A 25,569-nucleotide genomic window follows, 5' to 3' on the forward strand; every position below is an offset into this window, starting at 1 on the left:
TTAAGGTTTAACAAATTGTCACATTATTTACGTTGTTTCTTTTTCATAGACCTACAAGTTTTTGTAAGGTTCTGTACTCAGCAGTTTGTAGGACACAGCAGAAACTGACCAAATACTTCATGCTTAAGGACATGGTAGTTTTCACTCTGCTCCCAGCGGCGCACCAAACTTAATGTTACTAGTGTCCCTGCTTTGGCATGTTGTATCACCCCAGCTCTTAATAGTGAAGATCTAGTTTTGTGACTTCTGTGGTCCGTTTGTAATGCACTTGTCTGGGTACCAAAGGCTGAATGGCAAGAGATCTCAGCTTGCTGATTCAGACTATCTGTGAACAGTTGGAATTGTTGCAGAAAGAGCTGGGTCTGACTGACCTATAAAGGGTGTGTGTGATTACTAGTGGGGCACACTGCATTCCAGAAAAGAGACGTTCCCTTTTATGGGCTGCTCAGTTAACATGGATCAAAACTTACGTATTTGTTTGATGCCTGAACACCCCATGATTTATCAGGAAACTTAAGCTTGCAGAGCATGGATTTTGAATCATTACTGTTCTATTCTGCTTTAGATAAATAGAAAATGAGTTTAAATTTGCTGTAGAGAATCATTTTATTACCCAGTAGATGCCCCATCCCTGGCAGTATTCAAGGCCTGGTTGGACGGGGCTTGGAGCAACCTGATATAGTGGAAGGTGTCCCTTCCTGTGGCAGGGGTTTGGAACTGGATGAACTTTAAAGTCCCTTCCAACCCAAACCAGTCTGGGATTCCGTGATTCTACAAAGGGCAACCATGACTTATTAAGTCAAAAGTTTGAATGTTTTCCAGCACATTAATGTTTTAGGAATAATTAAGTCTCATATTACTTTTAATGCTTTTCTAAATAACGCTTCAGTTGATGGTAAACTCAAAACTTCAAAATGCACAAATGTCATTTGCTGGACACCAATGCCAAACTCATGTATGGTCAGCAAAGTTGTGCAATTTCCCATCTCTTACACTGGGTGGCACAATATAGCTGGAAATCTATCAAGTGTTCAAATGTAACCTAGAAAACAAGCAAACAAGAGGTCAGAGTCAACTGCTAGGGAAATGTTGAATAATTCTATTTTTAAACATCAGACAATTGCAAATATAAGCAGTTTCTCACATGAAGGCTTTACCAAAGAGAACAAGCTTGAAGGAATAAGTCTCTGTCACATGAATTTTGTCCTGTACATGGGAAAAGAATCAACTGTTACACAGTTTCAGGTCTGAAAGAATACACAATCAACTGCTAAATAGAAAGTAGTCATGAAAAGAAACAAAATACGAAACATTCACCTTTCTCATGGCCTTTTTCCATTATATTTATTACAAAAATATTTCTAGTAATCTAAAACCCCCTACATAATGACTAATTATATATGGCTCCTTTCCAGTAGTTCCTGCAACAGCTCAGAAATGCTGGAATTTTAAAACATTTCATTTGAAAATTTGCCTCTGTAGGGTTGGGTGTAGAGACTGCAGTTGTGTAGAATTCCATCTTGCCATGTTTCCTATACACAAAGTACGAATATTGGGGGGGTCTTCCCAACTTATCTTGCCCTTTTTTGATGATAAGGGCTTTGGGGCTATAGTTTACCTCTGCTTTTGTAGTCCATGCACATAACGTGGCTCTTGTCTTAGATACCTGTGATAGAAAATGACAAAAGCAACACATGGTAGAGCAGTAGCCTTCAGATATGTACAGGAAGTAGGTAATGTATAGTATTTTGTCTCTGATATTCCTGTCAGATACATCATCATCTCGCTAGATCCATTCTAGTTCCATCCTCTTTGCATATTGTGGGATAAGATACTGATCAGAAAGAACCACAGTCCTATGTCCCTGTGTACTTTTTCCCAAAGTCCCCTAAGCTACTTCAGACACCACCCATGATGCTACTGTGGACTAGTTCCTAAGCAGACTTGCACTTCACATCTCCTAGCATTCCTCCCTGATGTTTTGTCTTTTTCTATTTCTGAACAAATACCTTGTTGTTGAAAAGAAGTCAAGGTCTAAGTCAGGTCTAAGTGAAGATCTTGTGTTTGGAATTCAGCTGGAGAAGTACAAAACTAAAAAGAATGCACATTTTTGTAATAGTCAAACCAAACCCTTTGGCATTTCAAAGGCAAAGGATATAGTTGTTACCTACATACAAAAAAGAATGTGTTCATCCTCTGTGTGTAAGGCTTTCAGGTTTTTTCATACATTTTTCCTATCAGAGGATCGTGGTTTGTTGGGTACAAACAGCCATACCCATATAAAAGCATACAAGCACCAGTTTCCTAGCCATGAGAATCTTCATGTCTGTATGGGGGAGGGGAAATGTAATAATTATCGTGTTTACAGAAGTTATTGATCTTCTTCTTTAGTATTTAAATACTTCTTTAGTATTAAATAAATAGTATTTGCTAACTACTATGCCCTCAAGAAAAATAGATATTAATCCTAAGTGTCACTTTGGTTGAAAACGGAGGGGCCCATTACCTGTGGGAATAATGTAGAAAAATAAAAGCAATGGGAGATCTCTTGCATCTGTCTCTTCCAGATAAATATTTTTTATCTGGAATACAAATACAAATACAAAAAATACAGATAAAATACAGACAATTCCAGTGCACCCGTGGAATTGCAGACAAACGCATGACTGTATACTGTTAACTCACATTCCTTAATTTGTATTAGAAGGTCTGCCTATCTCAGAAAAAGGAGGTAGTTACACATAGATATAGGTAACTTCTGCTTTCTGAGCTTATTCTATGCATTGGTAGTTTTGATTTTGTAAACATTCTTATCTTGCTGTGCCTTGTAAAAAATCTCTGATTGTTGCCATCTGCAGTATCAGCTGAATGTCTGCTATAATGCTGCGTTAATAATACAGATTTCATCATATTGCGGTCAGAATTCAATATCAAGCGTGGATGAATTGCACCAGGAAAATACGTAAGCATAATCAAAAAAATCTGAAGCCTCCTCCATATGAAAGTGTGGCATTCTCAGTTGGCATTTCCATGTGTTCTGATGGTCAGGCTGTTACTCATACTTGCATGCAGAATGAATTCAGTAAGACTTGGTTCAGCTCACTTCTTACGGTTTCTGAAAAAAACATGAAGTACCCTGTTACATGGACAGAAGATGTATTTGCTGGTTGAGCTTGAGGGGAAAACTGGGTACAATTATATATTCTTTTAATTATTCATGACTTGGGTCTGAAGTGAATGTGTATACATTTTTCACTTATTCACTTTATAAAATTCAAAACTAAGCCCAGGAGCAGTTTTATTCTTGGCAGAGTGACAAGTTTCCTTTCCTCAACGAGCCAGTCAAAGGAATTGTTCCTCAGAGAGTTTGTCATCCTCACGTATCCCAGAGAGTCTGGAGGGGTCTGGCATTCATTACACCCCCCATCACACATAGGCATGTGCACTCTCTCCATCTCTAACTGTGACAACAAGCCCATCTCAGAGGACTGTGTTTATATCCAGCATGTGGCTTCATTTGTGTAGCTGATTTGCAGTTCATTAATCTAGAAAGCCTTGCCCAATTCTAGTAAGGACAGTGTATCCATCCATATTCCACTTGCTTTCCCCAATGCAACATGCAGTTTAGATGGGGAATTTGCTCTGTTTTGTGGAAAAAAAAAATAGAGCAAAAGCAGCTCAGGATGCCAAAGCTGATGTAAACATACATTAGGAAATTGTTTTGATCTGGCCTATCAGGCTGCTGGCAATGCACTGTGCTTCCTTGGGAGACATGCAAATTTATGGGACACAACTTGACATGATTAAGGCAATGCATACAGAAGAGGTAATTGCCCTTCGGCAAGAGAATTATGTCTAGAACCAATGATTCTTTATGTTCTTGGCAGTGCAGGTAGGATCATGAAATGAGGGGCCTCTTGCAGGTTCACAATAATTTAGGTGTTGGGTTGGGTATTTTTTTAAGCTATATTTTTTACAGCTTTTATGGTTGTATTACTTTAGTTGTTTGTCTTGCAGGGGAACCTAAGGACAACAGTCAATTTGTAGTTTTGAAAACCTAAATCTGTATCTGTTGATACTATCATAGCTTATGATAACTTGTAGAGTCTGGAAACAACCACTACCACTAAAACAACAAAAATCCAGGAGTTAAAATAATGCTACAAGGAGGCATCAACTTCTGTTGTTCATTCACAGCAGCGAGGTTCTTCACTTTGAAATTTCAGAGTCTTTAACTATCACAGACAGTAGCACTCCTTGTTGACAGACATGTGCTCAGAACTCATCCTCATGCCTGGGTGGAGTCAGATTCAACTTGTGCCAGGGTTAATGAGAAATTACTGATCACTGCTTGGGAATTTGGGGGTAAGAATGGCTGAACTTAAGGTGAAAGACTCCATATCCTATTACTACTCCCCTGAGTCAGCCTAGCAAATAGCTAACTGTAATATCTTAATTAACTGTGTGTTAGAATCAACCTTATTCTCCCTTGCAAGCTGCACACATTGCTAATTAGATTAGGTAAGCGCACAAGAACACAAGGGAAGCAAGCATTAGTGCTGCGGTGGGACAGTTAGATTTCCCATCGTACTGTAGAGTAAGGCAAGGCTGGTGGCACTGGGGTGATGTTGAAATGGCAGCCTTTAATTTAATGCAAACATAAGGATAAGGAAAACCACACTCTGTATGTTGGAGAACATTACCCTTCCAACCTCCTGGACAAAACCGGCGCAACAGACACAGGAGGCTGGCTTTGCATTCCTTTCCCCTGTTAAGTTTGGCAAAGGAAGAAATTAGCAGCACAAAGTGTGTAGCTCTGGAAGCTATCAGCTCTCATACACCTACTACACAGAGAGCCCCCAACAGACGTGTTGTCCTGCTTTGCATGCCCGTGAGCCCATGTCTCAGCATTGCCTTGCTGCGCTGAGCACACAGTGAGAGGGAGGAGGAAGTGTGCTTGGAGTGTGTGGTACTCTGCTGTGCACAGCTGTCATATGATTCATCAGGGACTAGTACCATCTGGTACAGATGAGAGCCTATCATGTTACACAGTGTCTTTATCAGAAATAGGGACTTGGAAGAACACAAAGCTACAGTGAGTTTGCTGGTGCAAAAACCTCACATGAAGAGCCTGAATGCTTCCCAAAAATCACATTCTCCACTTTGTCCCATGCAGAGTTGATAAATACCTGATTATCTAAGTTCTGCTAGTTGGATAAAAATTCTTAAAGTGTGTAATTTCTTGTGCTCTTTTAAATTAACAAAATACAGCCCCACAGTCCTTTTTAGAGTTAAAAAGCTTGAAATTTGGTTTTTTCCATCCCTCTCCATCAATACACAATTTCTTTGACGTTTCTTCCACTGGTACCTGTCATTTTCTTCTTTAAATTCTGTTTTGGTTCCCTGTTGTTTTATGTATTAAATGCATTTTTTTGAGGTAATTCCCCTCTAAGCATTCTCTCAGTCCCTGTTCCTTCATCTCAAAGCTTTTATTCAGTTAAAATACTTAGAATTTGTCCTAGCCATTAATTTTAATTTTCAAACAGTATTTTTTAAAGATTAGCTAAATTAAATCATTTTTGCAATTAGTGTCAAATTAATCCATAATGGAAGGTGGATAACAGCAGGAGATAGAGTCTCTTAGATTTTGACAGATACCCTCATTGGGTTTAATGTTTTGTATAATATCTCCTTAAGTGAGCAAAGAGCTTGCTTCGATGACTTCCTTCCCTCACATCTATGCTGCTGTCCACAGAGAAATAATATCTTTGACTATGGGGAAAACTAACTCTCTTCTTACATCTCTGGATTCTGAAGGGGAGTATTGTTAACACTGGTTATCTTAAAAACCATTTTTTGCCCTTTTCAGGCCTGATCTCTGGCACTTAATAGGTGAGCACTTGATAGGTGAGGGTTGCTTGAAGCTCCATGGATTGTAACATACAAAGATTACCACAAAAAAAACCAAACAAACAAACAAAAAAACTTAATTTCATAGAGATAGGTGAAAAAGCAGCCAAATAATCATAACTAGTGGAAATCAAGGAATAGTAATCTTCAGTAGGCAGACTAATGGAGAGAAGGAGGCTGGAAATGGGATAATGAGACCAGCCATCTCAGGAATAGGGTCTGGATCAACAAGAGCTGGGTCTGAACATACTTCACTATCTTAGGACTTTGTCACTGAGACTGATTCAAGTAAAAGGAAGCAAACACACTGGTACTTACCAGTGGCTCATTTGAGTGTTTGGCTCTAGACACATCTGTGCCCAAAGTGCTTTAATTTGCTGTACCTGATTCTAGGCAGGCCTTCAGCTCTGACCTGGGATTGAACTCTGTGTGACTTTCTCTGATGATTAAATGCTTACTCCTGTCTGCTCAGGCTCCTCAGACACTTTCATTTTCTCAGACAATTTTCTTTTTTTTTTTTTTTAAATAAGCAGGGACATGTGTGTAATGGTTCATTTATTCTGGCATCAGATGGCATCACTTGATTAAATGATTGGTTTACGCCAAAACTTCTTTTTGTACCTTATCTGGCCTACCTGACTTCAGTGACTGTTTTGTTTAAAGCAGTAGTGTGTTAAGAATTACTGAGCTTCAGGAATAGATGAAGAATTTCATAAGAAAATCTCTGAAGTTTGAGAAGACAAGTAAGTAATTCTGCTGGAGTGAAATCCATTCACAGTTATTTTTTACTCATTTTGGATGAACTTCTCTTGTGTATTCTGTAAATGTATTTTGGCCTTGGTCATATCCTACAGGTCTAACAAAATTCTCATAGAACACTAGAGCTGGTGAACGAAAACCAAACCACCCCCTTCCCCAACTCCAAACATCAGCTACTGTCATCACAAGTAAACATATAAACTTTGAGATCCTAGGGTTAAACACATAGGATACACATGGGTAAAATTAAAGAGCCAAACTCTTAAACTAGAGATAGTGAGACCTTCAGCAAGCAAACAAGATTTTACCTTCCTGCATGTGTAAGAGCACCAGTTTCTCATGCATCTTGGCTGCTGCTGCCTTGCTTGTTGAAGTTACCAAGCCTAGCTGCGCCTTCACGGCAGCAGCTTCACAACTGGCTCTTTTCTTCTATAGCTTATAGCCTATTTTAGCAGCAAAAGTTGAAAACTGTGGCAATTCAGACTCAATTATTACATTATTAGGTTAATGAGCTAAAGCTGGTTCTGCTGGCTCTGCCATGGAGGCAGTAAGAGAACAAGTGCTTGGAAGAAGCACTCATGAATTGGAGATAATGAAACACTTTTGGAATGCCTTTGAAATTAAGTCTGACATGCAGGAAATCTGTGTGTAATTTTCAGTTTTGCTCTTTTCATTACCTTGGCCAAGGATGATTGCAATCTAAGGTTTGGTTCCTTGCGACCCCAATTCATAAAGAAACTGTCCAGATTATAAATTCTTCTGAGCAAGGATGATGTTAAGCTGTTATTTTTGCACAGTGAGGCCTTGGCTTTATCTGGAGCTACTTAATGGTACTGTAATAGAAATCAGCAATACCAAACTATTGATTTAGGGATCATTTAAATTCAGTATTAATCATGTTTGTTCAGCTGTAGTGGGCGTATGAACCTCACAAATGAAATAATACTCCCAAGTCATTGAAAATCCTTCTATGAATATCCTCTGTAATATTTAAGCCTTTCAATTACTTAATGTTGAGCTGAATGTGAGCTCTGCAATGATTAATGAGATCTCTGAGAATGGGGATGTCTCCCTCACGTATTGTTACCTTGTAAAGTTTGCACCTAAATGCTTCCAGAGACCTAATTATCATTGGTGGGTACCAGCCTGTTCTCTCACAGACCTGCTGTGGATCTCAAGTTCAACAGAAATAGGGAAGATAAAAAATGGAGATATAAGCACAGCATTTTGCAGTCAGTGGTCACATACAAAATTAAATCAGTCCTATTTTTGGCTACAATACTAGCAAGGAGATTTTTCCTGAAAGCAGAACTGAAAAGCCTTTGCATCACTGCTACTGACTGTAGGTAAGCAAAAAATCAATGCAGATTTGGCTAAAGGTGGCTTTTGTTAGATTCATGGTCAAATAAAATGTGAAAAGCTCTGTTACACGTGATAACGTTGGGGCATTGTAGACACCATAAGAAAAAAAAAGGGAGTAACAGACTTGTCTGTTGCATCCCAGTCTTCAGTTTATTTCCCAACATACAAAAGGATTGAACAGCCCAGAGAGAGTCTTCTACAATGGAGCAATCTGGAATATTGCTCTGAATTTCCAGCAGATTTACAAACTGCCATTACTAAATATAACTCATCAAGATTAAAAAAGAAAAATCATTTAGCCAGAGCTGTTGTCAAGTCACTATTTAATGTTACTTTTTGTATTTGCTGTGATAAGCACTAAAATTTGCACATTCCTTGATAAATCATTGTTTAGCAGTGTCTAAAGGGTCCAGTAAATGGTTTGAAATTGCCACGGTGTAATAAATGGTTATTTGATAATGAATGAAATTGTTTGAAAATACTGTTAAGATGTCAGGTTTTAACATATAGAGCATTAGTCAGAAGGAGTGCAAACATGGAAACCATAGTGACACTATAAATATACCGCAACAAATGCATTTATTTGTACAGGGCAAATAGGAGGTGCTGTATACAAACCAGTATAAATTGATATATGAAGTTAATTTCAATCTGTAAAAGTAATTGCATTGGTTTAACTTATTTAACTCTCCTTACAATAATATTTATAGCAGAGCAAGAAAGTAAAGAAATAAATGATGATAAATAGATAAAATACATAGGAAATGGGAATTGTTTTCCAGTTTAATTACGCTGTCACATAAAATTATCACAGAAATACACTATGCCGACAAGGAGAATACATTAAAATCCCATTATACCGTGCAGAGCTGGCTAGCTTTTGTTGCTTTTTATTCCAAAAATAGCTTTTCATCTTTTCAGCTACATGAAAAGTTAAACTTTGTAAAAAAACCACAGCAGTGCAAAAAAGACAATACGGGCTATGCCAGTTGAGGGTTAGCCTGCAGCACAAAGCTGGGAAGCAAGAATGTGGTACCCCTCTCTTCAAGAATAAATCTGACCATGCAGTAAAATTTGAAGGGGAAAAAAAAAAATCCTCACCCAGAATAAGTAATTTTCATTCTTTCTTCCTTGGACACAAGGAAACTCTAACTGGAGTGTTTCTGTGTGGCTGTAGCCTCTATACATCCTGTGGTGATGGGACACTATTATAGCTACAGTAAGAGCAAAACATTATAATAACAGAGCATTTGTTTTCCTCTCACAAGCCAGATATTTGTGGTTTCAAACTGAAGTCAATCTTATCATTTCTTGTCATGATGAACAGCATTAATGTGTGTGGTGTTTTTTATCCTTCTGCTTTCCTGGGTCTTGGCCTGAACACAACATGACAGCCTCACCAGAGGCAAAAAGGTTTAGAACAGTGGAAGTTTAGTTTGCTTAAAAACTGCTCAGAATATAAGAACACCAGAATGCTCTGGTCAGTACTAATAATACGGCTACATTATTTTGACCCCTCAATTATATCATCAACCTTGCTGTGTTTTTAAGTTTGCAACTTCCAAAGCTGTGTGATTAAGCAGGAGTTTGTGCTTTAATTAAAATAATATTACTCTTTAGGATTCCAGTAAAAATCTGGAAAGTAGGATTCTTCAGAGACTTCAAATTCAGAGGGAAATGTTTCATATAGACTTCATTAATTTTTAAGATCTTATTATTTCTAAATCTACTTCATATTTCTTTAGCATCCAACTGATGAGATTTGATCACTGAGGATAAGCAAAAATACTGCTTTAAGTAGAAAGGCAATCTCTAGAATATGGAATACCTGTGAAGAGAATACTATGTGCAAACTGAAACCCCAAAAGATAAGGCAGCTTCCTGTACGAGATGAGATTTAGGTCACCAAAGATATTCCTAGTACTTGTCATCCTTGTATCAATTAAATGAATGGACTTGTTCCAAAACTTTATTCCACCTCTTTAAAATTATGTGTATGCCGCAAGAACAATTTTTTTAAGCTGTCTATTGCTACAAGAGAAGCTGTAACTAAAGGAAGCTATCATTGCACTGCAGAATGGATCATTTATAACACACAAAAATGGCCCGTTATTTACAGTTCTTATTAAAAAAAAGTGAACGTGGAATGCATTCAGATTTCAGCAGTTGCAATACTGTTAACTTGCCTTCTATCATTATGAAGGCATATAAAGAGATACAGCTACTCCTAAGGAACATTTCTTTTAGGTCTTGTCCTTTATAAACGTTGCCACTATCATTTTTGCTTGGAAAGTTGGGTTTAAACAAATTCAAAATGAAACTTGACCAAAATTAAATCTCAGCTGTTTTCAGCAAGAACCATGAACCTGGCTTTTATGGCTTTAATTTGGAGGCTCTCTGTGAGATTTGTACTCTTGCAAACATTTTGGTAAAGGTAAGGGGAGAAAGCCAATGGATAGTGAGGTATCAAATTGCAGACCAGCACTGAGCGCTGGCGTGAATTGTCTTTATCCTATTGAAATAATTTATTTTTAGTTTTATCTTTCTAGGAAAGAGGGACAACATTCAGAATCTTTGCAATAATGCTTTTGGGCTTAAGATTGATGCACACTTTCACACACCTTTTGGGGATGAAGTACTGTTTGAGCTGATAATAATGATTAATATTAGAAGTATTACTGTAATAACAAGTAACAGTGTTTGTTACCAGCACACACACACACATACTAGGTAAAAAGAGAACTAATTACATTCATTGGACTGAGTTATTAGTAGTTTGCTTCATGCAGGACAACATTTACCATTAAAACTGTACAGAAATATTCCACAACAATGTCCTAAATTCAGAGTCATCCTGTGGAGTCATTTGCACTTCCTTCCTCCTTAATTATGGCTTCTTGGACTCCAGTCTGTTTTCAGTGGAGTCAACAGAAACACGACATGAGCAGAATTCAGGTCCTGTGGCCACAGATGAGATTATGAAAATCACAAACTTCTAGGAGCAAACTGAGGTTTCACTTGAACTTCCTGCAGCTGTGGTTTTGTGCCTCCTCAACTGAGCATAAGTGTCTGGGCATAAGAGAAATAACACTTACTTTTAAAAGCATTTTCTAGGATCTGTATTTGTTACCATCACATGGGAGGGTGTGATGCTTCTTTCAGTTATGTCTTATACATGTATACCTTTGCAAGAGAAGCATAGGGACTCATCTCTGAACATACTCAAACCACAAAGAACTAAACAGAGGTATAAATCTATTTCTCTTGCTAGTTTTTAAATTTTCTAGAAAATTAAACTATATATATACAGAATCAAGAATTCCTTACAGGAAGGGAAAGGTGCTTGTGAGGGTTGGGGGAGGTTGTTTAGGGGAAAATAAATCAGGAAATTCTTCACTGACAAGTATCACTGTAACAAAACAAAAAATTGTTATCTTCTGCAGTCAGATCCAGAACTGAGTCTTTAAAATTGAGGAACTTGTTATTCCTAGAACAATCCCTCCACACCGTCACTGAAGCAAAACATGGAATACCTGTCTGTTTTTCCAGCTTGTACCGAAAGTTGCCCTCAGATCTCCAGGGTAGCCTGTCCTGCATGTGAAGTGTCTGTGCCAAATCTAGGAGAAAGTAGAGGAGGTAAGTGACTCAGTATGTCTGTCAGTGAGTGTGCTGTAAAACAGGGGGGTTTACCACCTTTGGGACATCTGTGTGGTAACTAGGACCCAAAGCAGCGCCTTAACTCAGTGTGATATTTAATTGCATAACCCAGTCACAAGCAGAAGGGCCATTGCTGTGCTTTAATCTCACTGCTACCTGATGAATCACAGCCAGTGCAGTGATTTGTGTGTGTGATGTTGTTCAGCCTGTATAGGTTGCGTCAGTCCTGCTGTGTCTGAGCATTTCCAGTCCATGGCTTCCCTTTGCCACAGGCTGGCAAGGCATAATGTGCCTATAATATTGTCTTCTGGTTTGTCAGCTGTGCATTGATTAAGATACAGATGAGCCATATGCTAGTGAACTAAGCTGTTAAATGGATTTTTGGGAAAGTTTGGCTGTAAGGAATTCTGCAAGTGCCAGCTCAGATTTTCCTTTGAACTGCATTAGCCATAAATATGGATTATTCCTGTAGGTCCTATATATGGAGAATTCCATCTGCTTAAAGGTTCAGCAGCAAAATGTGAACATAATTATTTCCCAGCCAGATAAATGAGTCACTTTAGTAGAGACATTCTGACCGTGTGCCTTAGTCAAAGTGTAGAAAAAATTAAGTATTTCCATCCCTGTCTGCTTGACATTAGACAAATATATGTACCTACATCTACATGATAGACACACACAAAACAGCACAGCTTTTGACAATTTCACTCTGGTCATTCTGTTTGAATAGCAAACCAGCAAACTGTTTCCTAGACAAAAGGATAATCCAATTTCATTGCTAAAATCTAAAGTGAATTTAGTGTTTCCTACTATTTTTGGGTAACTGCTATCTGAAAGTATTAATTTATGAATATTACTGAGTAGGTGACCACTCAGTGCTTAATAGGAACTAGCAATTAGTGCATGTAAATCAACTAAGACAGCAGCATCTCAATTGCTGTTCTGCATAGAGGAATGGTTAATTTGTAGGAATACATGTTTCCAGCCCAGATTTTAAAAAGTCACGTTTTCCACTGCTGAAAACCTCAATACCCACAATATTTGTTGTGCATTTTATGATTATTCTTAATGCCCTTGCAAACATCTGTAATAAAATGCTAACAAACCATCATCCATTACTTAATTATGTTTATCTAGACAGATAAAGTTGGGGTGGGGGAAGCCTGTGATAAAAAAGTATTGTTTTCTATTTGGCAAAGACAGGCTAAATTTACAGCTTAATTATTCCTTGCAATGCTGTGGAGAGGTTTTCCTGTTCATCACACACGGGTCCAGAGTTGATTTTCAAAAAACTCCAACAAAAAAAAACAAAAAAAAAACAAAAAAATGCCCAAAATGGTTCTGGATTTTTTAATTTTCTTTTTCTTTTGTAGTGAGGTTTAACAAATATGTTGACTCCCACTTAAATCAACCTCCCCTCCAGCAGGGGATTTAAATGGTTGCGAGGCTTCACTGGGAACTACACAGGGAACTTCTCTGACAGTGATGAAACACCTTCTATAGGGCAAGAAAAATATCTGGGAAAATAATGTTATTGTTGCCTTGAGAAACTTTGCCTATGGAAAATATCAGGATAATTCATCTTAATTAATAAAAGTACCTCTATGTTTCAGCAACCAAACACAAGAAAAATAGAAGTCAGTTCCAGAAACCTTTACTCTTAAGAGTATCTCACTAAATTCCAAAAGATGGCTTGTGTGTACAGTGATGCCCGCATGGTTAAAGACTGCAGTTTATCTCTAGATGCTCCATGAGATCTTTTTAATTTGAACTCTTTAAATAGCGATTTTTCAAAGGCAAATCCGTGCCAATCACCACGGGACCACTAGACATTAAAAGCAGAATCAGAATCATCTTGTAACAAAATTGACTCTTCGTGCAAAGATAGCCTAGGAAGTGCTTACTGAGAAGAATCATCAACCAATATTCATAGTATATTTATTCTTTGGCAGTAACTGGGCAAAATATTCATTGCAGTGAGTAGTTTATATTAAAACCAGCCACACTGAACTTGTACAGTAACCCATGAAAATATCTCCTTTTAATGTGATAGCTTACCATCTTCATAGTCATAAGATAAATTTGTACATCAGTGCATTTGAAACAGACGAAAACATTGGCAAAAGATTGCCAGATCCATCTTGGCTGTAGCCAGCTGTGGTTGGATTAACTTTTGTGTTAAATAGCTAATAAATTGCTTTCTGCTAAGTATTTAGAAGTACATACTATGAAGAGTTACGTACCTTCCAAACTTGGCACAAAGCCTGCTTTTGTTACATGAACACAAAAACCCCATGCCAACATTTTAAAGGGTGTCTGAGTTCTGGATATGCATTAATGAAGTATTTGTCCTTATATTTTTTCCCTAACATTTTCATGTTTTTTCCAGAGATGGGAGTAAGCTGGAGATGGTTAAGCATGGGTAAGAAAAGTAAGAAAAAGATGCTTTACTTACAAGGGTTGACAATCTGTTCAGCAAACGTAATCTGAGTAGAAAAAACTTAATCCAAAACCCAATCCACAGATATTTTTGCGTAGATTTAACCTATACTACCAGATCATTTATATAAACTACTTGACTATTTGCCCTCCATTTTCTGGACATCGGTGTAGTTCTGAGGTAGTCTATTATGAGATATTAAACAACTACCTGCATTAGTAGTTCTTGAAGACATCTTTGTGTTGGAACAGGCCATAAGAAAAATAGCCAGGGAAGTTTTTTTCTGTCTCCAAAAATAATCTGTAAGAAGCAAAACAAATATTTATTTCCATGGTTCTCTACAGATCATCACGTTGCAACGAAGGATCTGTAACAGCACAGAAATAATAATCAATACTGAACAGTCACACCAACGTACGGACAGAAAAGGGTGTGATTTGAGGTTTTTTCTAATGTTGTCACAGCAGCAAAAATTTGGGCATCCATGGAGATAGCAACTTACAGTGCTTTCAAAGGTGCTTTTAAGACTTAAGAGACCTGTATTTCCTTCAGGTGAATTAGCTGTATCCACGTAAAACATACCAGGCCCTAGCCACTCAAGGGAACTTGTTTTACTTTTCTTTAAATCATTATAAAGCAGCAGTAGCTTTTTTAAAATTATTGGTTTTTTATCTAGAGCCATGCCCTAAATGAGGGCTGCTTTTTCCAGCACAAGTGGTTTAATGCATTTTCTTAAAACAGCAGAAGAAAATAGGAAACCAAACTTCTCTTATTCTGAGAAGTGAGCTTTCAGGAGAACTGCTTATGATACCGGATGATAGTGTATGTGTTGTTAGGAAATGTAAAAGAAGAAAGATCTGGAATCATTGACATTAAGGATGCCATGTATGGATTTGAAGCTTTTGAAACTCAATGCAAGGTACACTGCTCAAAACACAGAAGCCATTTCAAAGCCTTGAAAGAAGTGCTAAAAGACAGACAACTTTCAGCAAGACCAAAAATATCAAAGTCATTACTGATCGTATGTTCCCGTCAGACGAAAGCCTTTCCAGACACTGATCCAATATTAAACACAAGAACAGTCAGAATTGGCCGATAGTAAAATCTGTAATAGAAAATTCAGAGACCTGTAACTTAACACTTTTTTAAACCTGACCTGCAGTCCCTGACAAACTGGTCAAAACCAGTTAAAACGGTTCCTCCTTCTCTGAAGGAATGAGCTTAATACATGAAATGAGGAAAATACAAACCTTTAATATGTTAATATGAAATGCTGACTCTTTGTTCCCCAAGTTAAGTAGGTGTTCAGACACAGCCAACCTTATTTAAGTCATAGGAATGATAATTAGGGTCACTCTTCAAAAAGCTCTTAATCACATGCTCAAAGAAGTCGATAGCTTGAAATACCTGTCTAAGCACTTCCCTAAAGCGGGCCTTACCGGGTGAAATTTAACATATAATGATCACATGGAAAGTATCAGAATAATTTCATGCCTATTGATAGTCCAAACACAAAGTCTCATTTCTCACTCAGTTTCCACACATAGAGGATTTCATTTAACTATGGGGTTCCTGGTAATAGTTGCAATTTTTCAGCTGATGACATTTGCATCAAAAAGCTTCTGAAATGTCATTCAGTGCATGTGATATCTTAGAAAACCTGTTTGAAAATGCTATACAGTCCCAGAATATTAGGGCATCTCCTTTGAATGAACATGAGCTATTGGGAAAAGAAAGTAATACCAACTAGGATAAAAACCAGCTTCTTCAACATTTCTTCAAACATATTCAAAAATATAAGGACAAATACTTCATTAATGCATATACAGTTCAACATGTCTCATAAACATTTTCCTGGCAGACTTAAAAGGTAAAATCTGTTAGGTTTGTATTGATGATATAGTCATTTTCTCTTGGGACCTGGATCAGCATTTAGCAAATACAACAGCAGTACTCTGATTATTACAGTTTCTAAGCTTAATTCTAAATCTTGAAAATGCTACAGAATACAGATTACATCATCTGTAGCACATTTTGTCAAAACCAGACCGGCTGCAGATCACATAAGCTGGTTTTGTTTGCATGTTTCCCATGCCCTGAAATATGAAGCAAATCCAGTGGTCTTGGTTTTACAAATTGGTATTACCTACATACTGTAGTTGTCTACCTTTGAAGAGCGTCTTAATAACATCATGGGGTAAAGAAAGGAAAAGCATCCGACAGACAGATGAGCATACTAAAAACTCTTTAAAATTGTCCAATTAATAATCTTGTGAATAAGGCCTGTGTGTTAAACGCCTGCTTGTACAATGCTACCTGAAGACACATTTATCAGACCAGTGAGAATTTTGTTTCAATATCACGATACCTATCAGAAAACATTTGCTCCCCAAACTGTTCTGATAAACACTACATAATACAGTAACACCATAAATAAAATCCATCAAGAAATCTGTGAAAGAAAAGGTGGTCATACATTTATAGAATCCAATCACTGCTGCATAAATTAATTATATCAGTGGCAAATAAAACCCCAAGCAAACACAGAATTTCCTTTAATAAAAATATCAGAGCCCACAATTATACACTTAGTTTGGGGTTTCCAAAACTTTTCAGTATTATATTGAAGTATATATAACAGTATTATATACTGTTGAAGTCAGTAACTGGCTCAAGGGAGACAAAGGCCCTAGGTGCTAGTGTGGAGTTTGGACCAGTTTGTCAAGTTTTTAGAAGGGGCATTATTTCATTAGGAAATGTCAGCTTAGTGACATGAAAATACAGTGTTACATGCAGGCCAGCTTGAGCTCTCAAGAGGGCAACCAGAAACCCCAAATCTGTTCAATTTGTATGCTAAGACAAATGCCACACAACTGGAATACCTGTGAGAGGCATATTGCCAACCACAAAAGAATTACTTTGTAAATAAAATGGAGGACAAAAACCCAGCATCTCTTTTACCAGTGGAGAGAACAATGACGTAGCACGCGTCAAAACTTTATGTCCATTGACTGCATCTAAACATTAGATCACAAATAAAGTTATCTTTGTACAGCCAATAAAGAATAACACCTTTCAAGCGTGATAAATAAAACGGGAAACTTCTTTTGTAAAAGATAGCGGCAGTGAACTTTTTTTTCCATCTTTCAGCAGCGCTTCATGTCATAAAATACAAGTATGTTTCATGGACCATTGAAAAGCTGTAATTTTGCCAAAGATGTAAATGTATTTCCTTTAAAAATGAATTCTACAATCTTAATATGATCCAGAATATTTCATAAATCATATTATTTGGCAACTGAAACTTATCAAATGTGCAGGGAAACCTGTCTGTAGGAAACTGACGTACTGACCACGTACATTTTAAATAGCTGTGACGGCTTTTATTTTAATGGCTACTTTAGAAATGAGAAGGTGATAAGCAATAATTTAAGGAACAGCACATGCACCAAAAATTGCAGGCTGCAGCTGTTCATAATGTGTGAGTAAGTCAGTGTCTGCCCCAGAACCACAGTGAGTGTCTCCTTCAAATTTCAGTCCACTGTTTTTTTCCTGAGTGGAAATCATGTGAACATGGGTTCTTCCAACATGCAGTAATACTTCTGCTGCTGCCTATTTTATAATCAAAGAACTGGGTATTTTCATTTCATTTAAATTATAATGACCATTGGGGAGCGGGTAATAACTTCTATTTAAGTTTAATGGGATATGCCTCATATCAATTCACCTGATCTGTTCTAGAGCTGGATTTGTTAGTCCATTTAAGGCAGTCTGAAGCTATTAGGATAAACCACTTTGCCTGTACCCTTTAGGTGGTAAGTCTTCCAGTGAGATCTGATGGACCAGAGACTGCAGGCTGGGCTCTCAGAGAAGCAATCCAGAATTTAAATCACGGAAAAGGGGACTCTGTATCACATACTTAAACATTGTGACTAACACATGTATGCTTATAATCAGACACCCAGAAGTAGTATGAAGATTAAATTCAACATCACATACAAATTGAACTCACTCCCACTTCCTGAATTTCCATCTGTCTTAAAGACACAAACGGTGCTTGTGCCATTCCCTCACCGGTAATGAACTTGGGCTTACCTGGATCTCTGGAGAGGTTTGGTTTCTTCATTGTCAAAGGACCTGGATCTCTGGAGGGATTTGGTTTATTTTCATTGTCATTGTTCATTGACTACAGCAACTTTAAAAAAACCCAAACAAAGACAGCAAAACAACATTAACAAAGTTTAACATTCAAAGCCTGATATACAATCAACTTACAAACATTCCTGCCTGCAGTCCTGGACATTACCTGTTGTGTTTCCACTCCTGGTCTTTATCACAGAATAAAAGATTAAGCCATTGCTCTGATAAATCCTACTAAATTAAGCTATACCTGTTTTGTTATTCTAGGTCTGGATTAAAGGCTGATAGACCATAGGGCGGCTCAATGCTTTAGTTTAACCCTAGACTTACAGCCACATTTTTGCTGAATTAAAAATGAACACTACATTATACACTAAGGCCCCAAGCAAGTTTTATTTACAGAATAAATACTACATATGGCTTTAACAAATTCTGGTCTAATTGCATTGGTGTTACATGACACGCATCTAGGCTGTGATTTTACATTTCCTTGCTCTGTGGAATGGTCATACTGGATACTAGTAAGAGCAGAAGCTGGCATAACGGGACTTTCTGCTTTTTATAGCAACTCAATATATTTTACTGAAAAAGGTGAGTAGAGCATCTTAACTCTCAAATGCTATTGAGAGACATAGCAAATTTATTGACTAATTCAATCTACAGTAATGGAAGGTGTGATTCAGTGTTTGCAAACATACAAATAGTAGGAAGCTTAAGTGGAAACTTAAATATTATCATCAGAAAAAAGTATGGTAACAAATATTTTTCACAGTCTACAGTAAGATTTTTAAAGTAAGATTTTAATTTATAGGGCTGTATATCTAGAATGTCTGTTTTGGTGTGGTCTTGTCTCAGTCCTTTGCTCCTGCAACAGAGTTTATGTTATTACATATGAGAGAGATGACATTTGGATTTTCCAGTACTTTCAGAACTTGGAATGCTGAGGTCTCCCTGCCTTCCAGTGTGATTCACACATTCCTGTGAGCATGGCGGGTGAACAGAACATAGCCCACAGTTGTGGTTAGAGCCTGGAATTTTTAACTTGCTAAGGTTCTACAGTAAAGACAGAATGTAACTGCTCACTTCAGGTGTGATAAACTTAGAATCAAGGCAGGGAAAAATATTATCTGCATTTGAGTGATTTGCACAAAACCCCACAGAGAAAAAGCATCCCATCACTGTCAATGGAGTGAATACTCTATCAAAACTGCGGTCGCATTCTCGTCTATTGAGATTAACTTTACCAGCTGAATGTTGTGAAATTTATTTCAGTGGCCTATGACCACCATATATCAGCATCCGACCCCTATCTATATAAAACAATAAGCATGAGCTTAAGGCTGTCTTAAAGGCTGTCTGAGAGATGTATATTTACTGACATATAACCTGACTAAAGCCAAACATCATTACCCCTGTGACTGATTGGAGGGCAGCCGTAACTGAACAGTTTTATTTCCCTTCTACAGCTGAGCTCCTTGACCATGCTAGCTGAGCTGACACGGCATTTCAAGTCCTGTTATCAGATCAATGGTTCTCTTATTAAAAACAGGGGGGTCGCAGGGGGGAGGGGAGACTGGAGAAGAAAAAGCAAAGGCACCTCTTCATTTAGTCTCTCCATCTTGATCATTGCTGATGGGCTATCAATAATTTCAACTTGGTTAAGCAACTGGCTGAAGGTTAAATAAATTCTGCATGGCTGTTTGCATGATCATACCCGAATTCACAAACTTCAATCTGAAGCAGGTTTCTTCCTGGCTGCTTCTTGGGAAGTTCTCATATAGTCAAAGGCAGGCTAGAAAAGAAGTTACTTTTGTGGAGAAGCACAAGAACAAAATTCAAGTTGATGTGGCAAAGCAACCACACTTTGCTATTTCTGCAAGGAAACCTAAAGGAATAGTAAAGGCTTCATGTGTGTATAGATACAGGCATACACCAGTTTAGAGGAGGACAGCAGGAACAGAGGTCACCCGAAATCCTCCAGTCAGAAGGGTTTTGCCCAACTGCTTTAATAGATTGTTACAGTCTCAGAACGGCTATGCACTGATTCATGAATGAATCACGATTTTAAAGGAAAATTAAATGGGTCATGCCGTTTTGCCTGCAATGTGTTCAATTACCCTGCGCACTACTATTTTGACACCCGGAGAATTATTTACAGCATGCACAACTACCTATGTGTCTCAGCCAGTGTGTGTACTAACAAGCTGTTAATAATGCATTCTGTGGATTCAGCATTCCTCTTTCTTGCATCAGCTTTTATTTAAGTATTTACTTCTTGGGAGTATTCCTGTTTTCAGTACAAGAAACTCCAAGCTCAAAATGAATCAGATACACATACTCTCACATTTAGCTGTAGTAGGGTTATTTTGGAACAAGCACACTCCTCATTACTGAGACACAAGGAGAATGCACATGGAAATTTGTCTAAAATAATCAGAATAGTTAGTGACTTAAATAGCAGGTGGTGTCCTGCTAAAGAAGGAAGAGAATTATGTTTTGAAGACTCACATAGCTGCTTTGCCTCACACAGGTTTAAGTGCATAGTCTACTTTTACACAGAACTTGATTTTTCGTAATCACATTACCTGCATTTTCAGTGAACTAGTTTAGAGAGAGAAGTCAGATTCAGGTCACAAATCTTGAGTTCAAGAACATGCCCATGTATAGTTTGTCCACGCAAGTGCCTTGAATTGGTTCCTTCAGCTTTCACAGTTGGATGAGAGAGGCTCTTCTTGTTCAGCCTGGAGAAGAGAAGGCTCCTTAAGGGGAGACCTTAGAGCACCTTCCAGTGCCTAAAGGGGCTACAAGAAACCTGGAGAGGGGCTTTGGACAAGAGCCTGTAGGGACAGGACAAGGGGGAATGGCTTTAACCTGCCAGAGGGGAGATTTAGATTGGATAGATTTAGATTAGATATGAGAAAGACATTCTTCCCTGTGAGGGTGGTGAGACGCTGGCACAGGTTGCCCAGAGAAGCTGTGGATGCTCCACGGTGCTGTTGATATATCTGTCAATAGCTTAGAAAATGCTGTCCTAATAAAACAGTAGGCTGTGATCAGCTATTAATATAGCTCAGTAGCTTGGCAAAGACCATGTAAGTTGCTCATCAGCTCACATTATTTTTACAAGTTACAGACCCATGGCAGCAGTCTCTGCACAACAAGAGTATTAACACTGGAATAAAGTGATCATTTTATGGAAGCAAAAAGTACACACAATTATGTTTTATTAACAAGCTCTTAACCTTATAAATTTCAGTATCCCTTATCAAAATGCTACTGTTCAACTAACCCCAGAGCTTGCTTCATTCCTTCTTGAAGTCCAGTGGACATGTGCCAGGAATGACTAAAGCAGGATACTCAAATCAACTGAAAACGTTAAATGTGCAGTAGATATATTGCCAATTACCTCTGTTTGCCATTAAGGGAGGGAAAAAATGAAGTCTTGTCATAGTCTTCAAAGTTCCTTAAAAACACAGCTTTGAGTTCTCAGCTCTTTGCTGAGCTTCTGTACAAGCATGAAGTCTATTTTCTGGAAGCTATTAAAGAATTAAAAGCCAAATATCTGAGTACCATCTATCAGGGCCATATTGACCAAGCATAAATTCTTTGTTCATCTTGTAGGGATGTTGGAATTTCTGCCAGTTGAGGACACTGTGAGTGTGTAAATGTATGCACACTATATATATATATATGTATATAAATACACACAGAAACAGATTGGCAATATCTGTGCTGTCACATTTCAGCTGTGTAAATAGTGCATGACTGGAAGAAGGACCACTTCCAAAGACAGCTACTTCCAAAAGAAATCAGCACCGAGCCATGGAACATGAAGGGAACACAACTCGCCACAATTGTGTGGCTTATTTGTGAGTTTGTTTTCTTCTTTAAACCCTTTTGGGAAGACTGCTATAGAGCACTCGTGGCTTTCCAACACAACCAGCCTCTACCTTGACTTTCCTTACACTGTATTACATGCAGAGTTGTTTCCTTTCATGAAATCTTGTTGATCATCTGGAGGCATTCAGAGAGATTAACTTAGAAAAACAGATTTCCTCGAATGTGTTCCCCAGTTGAAAATTCAATTCTGTAACCTGGCACTTTTCACAGTTCTTGACCTATTGGATTTTACAGACCCACAATTTTAATTTTGGCTCTTTTCTAATATAAAATTTTAAAGCTATTTACTGATACAATCTATTGATGGACCTATAGACTGCTTCTCCTTTCTGACTGAATGCTGTCTCTCTGGGTGTTGACACCAGAGAAAAAGTTGCATAGGTTATTAGGAGGAAAAAAGGGGGGGGGGGGGGGGGGGAGTATGTTACCTACTTCTCTTTCTTCCCCTGTCCAGTGATTCTTTACCAGGAAAGGTGCTCCTATTCTCCCATATCTCAAAATCAGCAGCGCATCCTGCAGGATCTCTGTGTGTAAAGAAAACTGTTAACCCAGGAGGTATAACTCGGATCTACTGCAAGAAAGAAGAAATGCTGGTTCTTCATCAAATTCAATTTTTCTTTAGCAGTCTCTCAACTGTCAGTTTTATACTGGCTGGTTGATTCTGCACTCACCAAACTGGCAACAGTCCCTATTCCAATCTCCATTATGTTCATCTGCTAATCTGATGACAGAATCTGTCTCCTTAGGCAACAAATCGGGGGACCAGAATTTATCCACCAGCAGGTTTCATTCCACTGAAGGGTAAATTAAGTTGGGTTTGTAACATCTTTGTTTATCCAAAATAATTAAACAGACTGCAAGAACTTGAAAGCAGATTTAAGAGAAAAGTAAGGCCATAATATAAACAGCAGCAGATCTCATCCAGAATATGTCACATAAATATCATGCTATCAAACAAGAAATGTAAATTATCATACGTACTCTATAATTGAAAAGTGTATTATACATTAGTGAAGTCACCCATTTATCTGATCATAATCAGTTCCAATAAAATCTCATTTAGGAAAGTTGAATGTAGTTCAGGGTGGATGGTTATGAGGGTATCAGTCATGTGCACGTGCACTGAAACAGTGCTGAAAGAGAGTTCTTACACGTAGGAATCCAATTATTGCATACCTCATACAAAAGAAACTTACAACGTTGGCATTCAGAGCAAAGAAAAAAGGAACCTATACTGAATAACTTTTAAATGTTTTTAAAGACATTTTTACTCAAACAGGATTTTACATTTGCAAGAAGTCATTACAAAGAATGACGTGTTTCATGCTAGTAAGAGATGGTTCAGAAGCAGGGGTGGATCCTGATACATCATTTGAAGGTTCTGGTGGTGCACAGCTTGGATCCAGACCTCCCGTGCTTGGTTTTATAAACCCAGCCTTTCAGTACGAGAAATTCTGCAAGTCTGTTACAAATGGAGGTATGCAAGTCTGTTATAAAAGGAGGTAAAAGCACAATTGTTCTTTATTACTGCTGACCTACCGTAGCATTTTAGGTAAAAGCCTCCAGACATGAACAGTAAGTGGTTTGTTGAGCTTGTTGACATACAAAAGACATGAAACAGACTGATTTTGCCGTCCACACAGTACATCATTGCACATGAACTGCAGGAACATTTCCTATCTTGGTTTCAACAAGAATGCCAGTAACTTAATCCAACACTAAGATAATCTGAATAAAACATAGATTGTGACTACAGCTGAAGAAGCAGTTAGTGATGAAAACTTCATTTGCTACCATTAGCCTCTTTTGAAATTACCATTCATGATTTTTTCTTCTCTTTCTCCATTTATTGTGCACAGCTGCTCACCTAATCACTTGCATAAACTTATCTTAACCTATGGTTTATTTATTATACATCCATCACTCTGCCAGCAGTGCTAACTTAAGATACACTGACTTCATCTCTTCTGCACGTTCCAAAATTTAAACTTTCTATACAGCTGGTTCCCATTCCATTGTGAATACCCATGTACATACATACTGATGGCAATATTTACATGCAGATGTATTCAAATCATTTTTGACTTCATCAATAGCGTGGAGAGTAACAACTCAAATGTCTAAATGTTCTTCATTAAAATGAGGTACAAGAAGTGAGAAAAGATAAGCTTGACAAAAAGAATATCCATACATCCTCTTTAATTTGTTTGGTGCTTGCTAAGCTCCAGGTATAATCCTCATCAAATACTGCAATTCCACCTTAGTTCTTATATTGCAACGTTTGTTTCTTCACAACATCCAGTGGATTCTGAACAAAGGGACTTCTTCAGAAACGAGGGGGGGGGGGGGGGAATCAACCATTCTGACTGTCCTGTTCTGCTTTGCCTGGCTAAATACCCAAATAATAACACATGAGTAGACTACACACTTGGAAAAAAAAACATGAGTGACCAGGATACATTAATCCATTAATCCCCATTTTAATATTCTACTGCAGTATTTGAAAGTAGGAAAGAGCTAACCTACAAGCATATAGGCTGTTTTTAAAAGGAAATTACAAAAGTTGTCATCATATTGTAGAATCATAGCATGGTTCAAGTTGGAAGGGACCTTAAGATCACCCAGTTCCAGCCCCCTGCCACAGACAGGGACAGCTTCCACCAGATCAGGTTGCTCCAAGCCCTGACCATCCTGGCCGTGGACACTGCCAGGGATGAAGCAGCTACAGTTTCTCTGGGCACCCTGTGCCAGTGCCTTACCACCCACATAGTAAAGAATCTTAACCTGATGACTAATCATGGGTACACCAAGTTAAATATTCCCTTACTCTGGAGAGCATCTCAAAGCCTGTGTGCAGAGAAGCCACCAGATCTAGACCACAAAAGACATGCAAGAGGCCTACTGACTAGAAAAACATCTTTAGGAAGCAAGAGACATAAAGAGGGATCCAGACTATGCCCATGCACCAGCACATATGTCCTGAACATGCCTCACTTCATCAGGAGGGCATGTTTGTTTCCCTTTTTGTCTTCCTTCTAGTACCTCTTAAACGAGATTTAGGCAGCTCCAAAGCTGCATATGCAGCTGTGTCAGAAACCACTGTGCTATCACTTCTGGCAGATGTCTTTCATACCACTAAGTCTGCAGTCAAACCAAAGTAAAGCTAGGAAACGCTGTATGCTTTTGTAGATCTGACTTCAGAGATCTCATGGTATGCCTGCTGTTCTGCTTGCTATTCCCCTTTTCAAACTGGCAACACAGACCATGGCTGGAGAACTGACAAAGAATCACAGAATGGGTTGGGTTGGAAGGGGCCTTATAGATCATCTAGATCCAACCCCCAGCCACAGAGGAGTGACATGCTCATCATTTACTAATACTGCCTATAAAGCCTCTGAACT

At 38.1% G+C, this 25,569-nt stretch overlaps 1 long non-coding RNA gene across 1 annotated transcript in view; it reads right to left on the minus strand.

Moving 5' to 3' along the window:
• Positions 1-907: 907 nt before the first annotated feature.
• Positions 908-25,569, minus strand: part of LOC130593814 (uncharacterized) — a 232,077-nt gene continuing 207,415 nt past the window's right edge. Inside the window, exons 5-8 of the long non-coding RNA XR_008970881.1 lie at positions 14,339-14,428; positions 3,057-3,115; positions 1,145-1,206; positions 908-1,042 (exon numbers count right to left, since the gene is read on the minus strand). This is a non-coding gene — a long non-coding RNA (uncharacterized LOC130593814). The remainder of the gene's footprint in view (positions 1,043-1,144; positions 1,207-3,056; positions 3,116-14,338; positions 14,429-25,569) is intronic.

Source organism: Pezoporus wallicus, unplaced genomic scaffold, assembly GCF_028554395.1.
Source record: "Pezoporus wallicus isolate ANWC-B61680 ecotype Strahan unplaced genomic scaffold, APGP_CSIRO_Pwel_v1 contig_3952, whole genome shotgun sequence".
NCBI classification, from domain to species: Eukaryota; Metazoa; Chordata; class Aves; order Psittaciformes; family Psittacidae; genus Pezoporus; species Pezoporus wallicus.